Raw genomic sequence first — 7,849 nt, 5'->3', positions numbered from 1 at the left:
CAGGCACACCAATGGAGACCCTGGGGGCTTTGCTTTTTTATTTCTAATCATTAACTCATTCATTATTATGTTTTTCTTTTCCCTTTTCCTTTTGTTTTTCTCCATTTATCAGTTTAACATCTAACCACTCCAATGGAAAGCTCCTTTAACACTTTTTTTTGCTCTTGTTTCTCTCTTCTCTTTCTCTTTTTTCCCATACCCATCTTAGCTCCACACATCACAACCTACCCCCTTCTTCCTGCCTACCTGCACCACGCACTGAACAGCACACACCCGAGCAGTACAGGCACTGCCCACTGGAAACTGCACTGGACTGGCACCCAGCCTGCCCTGTCGGCCCTAGTAAGTGCCGAAAAAAGACCCATTCCAGCCCTTCCCCTTCAGCTCGACCTGTCTTGCAGCATCATAGATGAGCTAATGGCCATGCCCATTGGACAAGAAGATGAAAAGTATCATGCCCACAGAGGAGCAAACAACAAAGAATGCACAGCCTGCCTGCTCAGACATAACTGAATAGAAAAAAAATGTAGGGTGAAACAAACAAATCTACAATAAATAAATGAAAACAATAAGTATTGAATAACCTAAAGACAGCAGACAATATCAAAGCATATGAAAAAGAAAAAAGAAAAAAAAAAACAGGATTGTTCCTATAAATGTCCAAAATAAAACACCAGAACTTTCCAGTAGAAGAAGAGGCACTAGAAATACCTGAGAGGGAATTCAAATCTTCAATGTTCAGAGCGATCCAAGAGTTGAAGTAAAAAGCAGACAAAAATGAGGGAAAAAAATCAACACATTCATGGGAAAGGCAGACAAATTCATGCAAAATACAGACAAATGCATGGAAAATACAGACCAAAAAATAGAAAAAAATGAGTAAAATAATAAAGGAACACAATGCCAAAATAAATTCACAACTAGAAATCATACAAAAATGACCATTAGAAGTCCAAAACATAAACTACAAGGTTTCGGAAATGGGCAGTGTCATAGAAAGACTGAGGAGCAGGAACGATGGAAGACAGAATCAGTGAAATTGAAGACAAACACTTGGCTACAACACTGAGGAATAATCAGAAGAAAGAATGAATGAAAATGAAGAAACTCTGAGAATTATGTGGGACACAATCAAAAGCAAAAATTTGCAAGTGATCAAAGTTCCAGAACAGGGGGAGAAAATGGAAGACACAGAGAGGATCATTGAATAATTTCGGACAAAAAACTTCTCTAATATCATGAAGATTAAAAGCTGACTCTCAAAGAAGCTCAATGAACCCCATAAATGCTAGACCCCAAGAAGAAATCACCAAGTCGTATAGTAATCACACTAACTAAAACCAAAGATGAAGATTGTACCACCCAGATATCTTCCTAGGAAATATATTTTCTAGGACTATCCAAAACTGAAAGAATTACAACAGGGAACCAGAGAGGTTAATCTGTAATGAACACAATGTCAGAACAATAAAGACAGGGAATAAACAGTATAAGCATAGAACTTTGTAACAGAGAGGAAGGCAAGGTATACACTGGTTCAAACCTGAGAACGAAAGGGTACACTTCAAGGTTACCGCAAAGAAAGTTAAAAAACCTAGTGACCAATATAAAGAAGAAAACATAAACTCTCGGTAAAACTGAATCTATAGAAGAAATAAAAAAAAAAAAATCCACAAACAAAAGGATTTCAGCACAGGAGAGGAATAAAGAAAATAGCAACACCACGAAAAAAGCACTATACAATGATGCAATAAACTCATGCCTATCAATAAGTATTCTGAGTGTAAATCTCCTAAACAAACCCATAAAGAGGCAGAGAGTGAGAGAACAGATAAAAAAAAAAAAAGAACCCATCAATGTGCTGTCTACAAGAGGCACAATTTAGAAAGAAAGATGTAAATTTATTAAAAACCAAGGGATGGAAGAAATATATATCAAGCAAACAATTACCAAAAAAAGAGCATGAGTGGCAACACTAATCTCAAGTAAAATAGCATTTAAAACAAAATCCATCATAAAAGACAAAGGAGGGCACTATATAAATGATTAAAGGGGCGATTCATCATGACCACAATGCCACCAAGGTAGAAACTAACAAGAAGAGCAAGGAAAGAAGGTCAATTACACGGAAACTGAATCATACCCTGCTTAAAAACCACTGAGTAATAGACAAAATCAGAGATGGATCAAAAAATTCCTAGTATCAATTGAGAATGAAAACACATCATACCCAAACTTTTAAGACACAGCAAAGGCAGTCATCTGAGGTCAATTTATAACAATATACACACACATCAAAAAAGAAGAAAGGGACAAAATCAAAACATCAGCTACACAGCTCGAACAAACTGAAAGAGAACAGAAAAGAAGCCCACAGCTGCAAGAAGAAAGGAAATAATAAAGATCAGAGAAGAAATACATGAAAGAGAGAATAGAAAAGCAACAGAGGACAAAAAGCAAAACCAAAAGTTGGTTCTTTAAATGGATCAACAAAATTGGCAAACCACTTGCCAAACTTAAAAAAGAAAAACAAGAGAGAATGCAAATAACCCATATAAGAAATGAAATGGGGGATATTACAACAGAGCCAAATGAAATAAAAAGGATCATGACAGAGTATTATGAAAAACTATACTCCAACAAATTTGAAAACCTAGAGGAAATGGACAAATTCCTAGAAAAACACTACCTACCCAAAAAACACAAAATGATGTTAAAATCAGAAAAGACCCATAACAGAGAAGAGATTGAAAAAGAAACAACAACAACAACAAATCCAACAAATAAAAAGCCCTGGCCCTGATGATTTCACTGGAGAATTCTAACAAACATTCAGGGAAAAGCTTACACCAGGACTATGCAAACTATTTCAGAACATAGAAAAGGAAGTGACACTTCCAAATTTATTCTATGAAGCCAGATAACTCTGGTACCAAAACCAGGCAAAGACACCACACACAAACAAACAAACAAAATATTACAGAGTAATATCTCTCATAAATATAGATGCAAAAATTCCCAACACAGCTCTAGCCAATAGAATTCAGCATCATATAAAAAAAATAATAGATCACAACCAAGTAGGATTCATACCAGTTATACAAGGATGATTCAACATTAGAATATCAATCAATGTTATCCACCACATAAATAAAAGGAAAGAAAAGAATCACATGATCATCTCAATCAATGCAGAAAAGGCATTTGACAAAGCCTAACACCCATTCCTGAAAAATACTCTCAATAAAATAGGTATACTTAAACAATGTCATACAACAATGTGTGTACTAACTGTTTGATGTGAATACTAGTTTGTTCTGTGAACCTTCATTAAAGTACAATAAAAAAAGAAAAAATGGGTATAGAATAGAAATTTCTCAACATAGTAAAGAGCATCTATGCAAAACAGTCAGCATCCCTATTAATGGAGAAAGGGTGAAAACAATCACCTTGAGAACAGGAACAAGACAAGGATGACCTTTATCACTACTCCAATTTAGCATTGTGTTGGAAGTCCTAGATAGAGCAAAAAGGCAAGAAAAAGAAATCAAGTGCATCCAAATTGGTAATGAAGAAGTTAAACTGTCCCTGTTTGTGGATGACATGATTCTATACATAGAAAACCCAAAAGAGTCCACGAGACAACTGCTGGATCTAATAGAAAGATTAAGCAGAGTAACAGGATACAATATAAACATACAAAAGTCAGATGGATTCCTATAAACCAATAAAGAGAATGATGCAAAAGAAATTAGGAAAACAATACTGTTTATAATGGCCCCTAAAAAATAATATACTTAGGAATAAATCTATACAGAGATGGAAAACACTTACACAAGGAAAACTACAAAAGAATACAGTAAGAAACCAAAAGAGATGTGCATAAATGGAAAAGCATAACATGCTTACGGATAGCCAGACTTAACATTGTGAAAATGACAATTTTACACAAAGCGGTTTGCAAAGACAAAGCAATCCTAACACAAATAACAGCAACGTTATTTAAAGAGGCAAAAAAATGAATGATTAACTTTACATGGAAAGCGAAGAAACCCTGGAAGCACTATTGAAGATGCAGAATGAAGTAGGAGGACTCGCACTATCTAACCTCAGAACCTACTATATAGCTAAAGTAGTCGAAAGAGCTTGGTACTGGTATGAAAACAGATATATTGGCCATTTGGAACAGAATTGAGAATCCAGATGTAAATCCATCCACCCATGGTCAACTGATCTTCAACAAGATCCCAAAGTTCATCAGATGGGGAAAAGACAGTCTTTTTAACAAATGATGCTGGCAAAACTGGATGTCCACCTGCAAAAAATTGAAACAGGATCCATACCTCACAGCATACACAAAAAACAATAATTCAAAACAGATCAACTACCTAAATATAAAGCAAAAAGTATAAAGTTCATAGAAGAAAAAAAAATCAACACTAGAGGCCCTAATACCTGGCATTAACAGAATACAAACCATAACCAACAACACAGAAACTCCAGAATATAGGCTGGATTACTGGGGTCTTCTAAAAATTAAAAACTAATTGTTCATCAAAAGACTTCGCCAAAAGAGTAAAACAAGAACCTACAGATTGGGAAACAGTCTTTGGCTGTTACAAATTGAAGGTCTAATCTCTAAAATATACAAGAAAATCCAACACCTCTACAAAAAAAAAAGACAATCCAATTAAAAAACAGGCAAAGGAAATGAACAAAAAAAAGATATTTGAGAGGCCAGCATATATGAGGAAATGCTCGTGATCACCAGCCAGTAGAGAAATGCAAATCAAAACGCATTGAGATACCATCCCACCCCAACATTACTGGCACAAACCAAAAAAAAACAGGAAATAACAAATGTTGGAAAGGCTGCAGGGAGATAGAAACTCTTATGCACTGCTTGTGGGAAAGCAAAATGATACAACCATTTTGCTAAATGATATGGCGCTCCCTTAGAGAAGTAGAAACAGAAATACCATATGATCCAACAATCCCACTACTAGAATACATCCTAGAGATATAGAAGTCTTCACATGAATAGACAGATCCATACCCATGTTGATTGCTGCATTGATCAAAATAGTAAAAACATGGACACAACTTAGATGCCCATCAAGAGAGGAATGGATAAAGGAACTATGGTACATACACACAGTGGAGTATTAAGTAATGATAAAGAACAATGCTGAATCTGTGAATCATCTCATAACTTGGATGAATCTGTAGGGCTGTATGTTGAGTGAAAAAAGTCAATCACAAAAGGACAAATAGTGTAGGAGGCCACTACTGTAAAAACTCACGAAAATTTTACACACAAAAAGAAACAACCTCTTATGTTTATGACAGAGTACAGGGGTGGGGATGGAAAAACATTAAATAGACAATAGATAAGTGGTCACTTTGATAAAGGGTAAAACTGTATACAATAATGGGGAAACCGGAAGGCCTTGTACAAGACAAGGTCATGGAAGCTCCATAGACACATCAAAACTCCCTGAGGGATCTAATTGCTAAACAGAGGTCTGTGGGCGCCATGGTCTCAGGGAACACCCAGCTTAATTGGCATAACACAGTTAATAAAGAAAATGTTCTACATTCTACTTTGTGAGTAACATTTGGGGTCTTAAATCCTGTAAGCAGCCATCCAAGATTCCCCACTGGTATCATCCTTTCATTAGCAAGGGAGAAGGAAGAAAACTAAGATATAAGGGAAATATTAGTCCAAAGGACTAATGGACCACATCTGCCATGGCCTCCACCAGACTGAGTCCAGTACAAATATCTGTTGCCTCACTACCACCACTGACTGCTCTGAGTGGGGTCACAATAAAGGGTCTGGGACAGAGCTGTCAAAAAAATATAAACCAAAATTCTAACTCGCAAAAAAAGACGAGACTTACTGGCCTATAGAGACTGAAGAAACTTCAAGAGCATGGTCCCCGGACATCCTTTTAGCTCAATAATGAAATCACTGCTAAAGATCACCCTTCACCCAAAGATTAGACAGGACCATAAAATGAAATGAGACTAAAGGGGCAAAACGCCCAGGAGCAAGGATGAGAAGGAAGGAAGGGTTAGGAGACCTCGTTATAGAGAACCCAAGGTGGAATAGGGAGAGTGTTCACGTGTCATGGGGTTGGTAACCAACGTCATAAAACAATATGTGTACTAACTGTTTAATGAGAAACAAGTTTGTTCTCTAAAACTTCATCTAAAGAACAAAAAAACAAAAAAGTTAAAATATTGAAAAAGAATAGGTAAATTTTGTCATTTAAAAAAAGAACTTTTTGTTAACTTTTTTGGAAAAAGCTAAATCATGAATTCTTTCACTATTAAATCAAAAGCTATAACTTATCACATCATTTCCACCAATTAAGAAGCTGTCACCAATCATATAGCTGCAAATATGGATACCTACTACAAACAGGAGGTAGCATAAGAATCTCTCATAGACCCTATCATATGGGGAGTAAGATAGACTCAAGTCTAGTTGTGTGATGCTATGCTACTGGACCATGCTTGATTAAATAATCACTAACTTAAAGATGCTTCCGCTATTGTATATAGACATATAAATGCATATATGTGCCATAAAACCAAACCTGTTACCACAGTGTTGATTCCAACTCATGGTGACCTCTTATGTGCAAAGAAGAACTGTGCTCTATAGGGTCCTCAATGACCGATTTTTCAGAAGTAGATTGCCAGACTTGGCTTCCAAGGTGCCTCTGCATGGACTTGAACATCCGAACTTTTGTTTATCAGCCCAGATTGTTAACCATTTTTGCCACCCAGGGACTCCCATATATAGATGGACTTACCATAAAAATTAGCTTTTGCTTGGATTGGTGCACTGCTGCCCACTGCTGCAGCAAACAGGTCAGGGTGTTTTATTCTCGACCACACTGCAAGGGAGCCAGCATAAGAGCAGCCAAATAGAACCCACTTATTTTTGGTGAGTCTCATTTTTTCTGCTATCTTAGTTCGGAAGTTAACAATGTCAGCCAAAGCTTGCCTGCTGCTGAGGTACTGGAGGCTGGCAGTACTCAGATCCCTACAATTAAAGCATAAAAACACTCTGTGACAACAAAGGAGAGAATGTGTGGCTTAACATCACTTTTATTATAAAGTAAACATGAAAATTATGAAAACATGTCAAATATTTATATTAGGTCCTACTTAAAATTTCAGTTAGCATAACCTGGTTGACAGTGAAAAAGAAACGCACGAACTAGCAATAATTGCTATCTTTTGTCTAATTTTAGTAACTTCGTTTCTTCTTGACACCACTCTAAAGGAGCTTCAAATGTCTGCCACTACCCATATCGTTTCTAACTTTTGCATTCCAATCACCAGTAATTATCATTGCTGCCTAACTATATGTTTGATTACTATTGGAACGTGAAAGTTGGAAACAAAGCTGAAGGATCTGTAGTTGGAAAATATGACCCTGGTAATAGAAACAAAGCTGAGATTGCATAATGAAATTTTGCAAAACCAATGACTTCCTCATTGCAAATATCTGTTTCCAACAACATAAATGGTGACTATTATACTCGTGGACCACATCAAATGGAAAACACAGGAATCAAATCAACTACATCTGCAAAAGAGTCAACGGAAAAACTCAATATCATCACCGAGAACAAGGCCAGGTGCTGACTGAGAATCAGACCATGAATTGTTCCTATGCAAGTTCAATTTGAAACTGAGGAAAATGAGAACAAGTCCACGAAAGCTAAAGTACAATCTTGAGTGTATCCCACTTGAATTTAGAGACATAAAACAAACTCTATCAGCGTTGAAAAGTGACATAGACAGCTCCACAATAATAGTAAGAGAATTC

The sequence above is a fragment of the Loxodonta africana genome, chromosome 6 (genome assembly GCF_030014295.1).
Source record: "Loxodonta africana isolate mLoxAfr1 chromosome 6, mLoxAfr1.hap2, whole genome shotgun sequence".
Classification (NCBI taxonomy): domain Eukaryota; kingdom Metazoa; phylum Chordata; class Mammalia; order Proboscidea; family Elephantidae; genus Loxodonta; species Loxodonta africana.
This window is presented reverse-complemented; position numbering follows the sequence as displayed.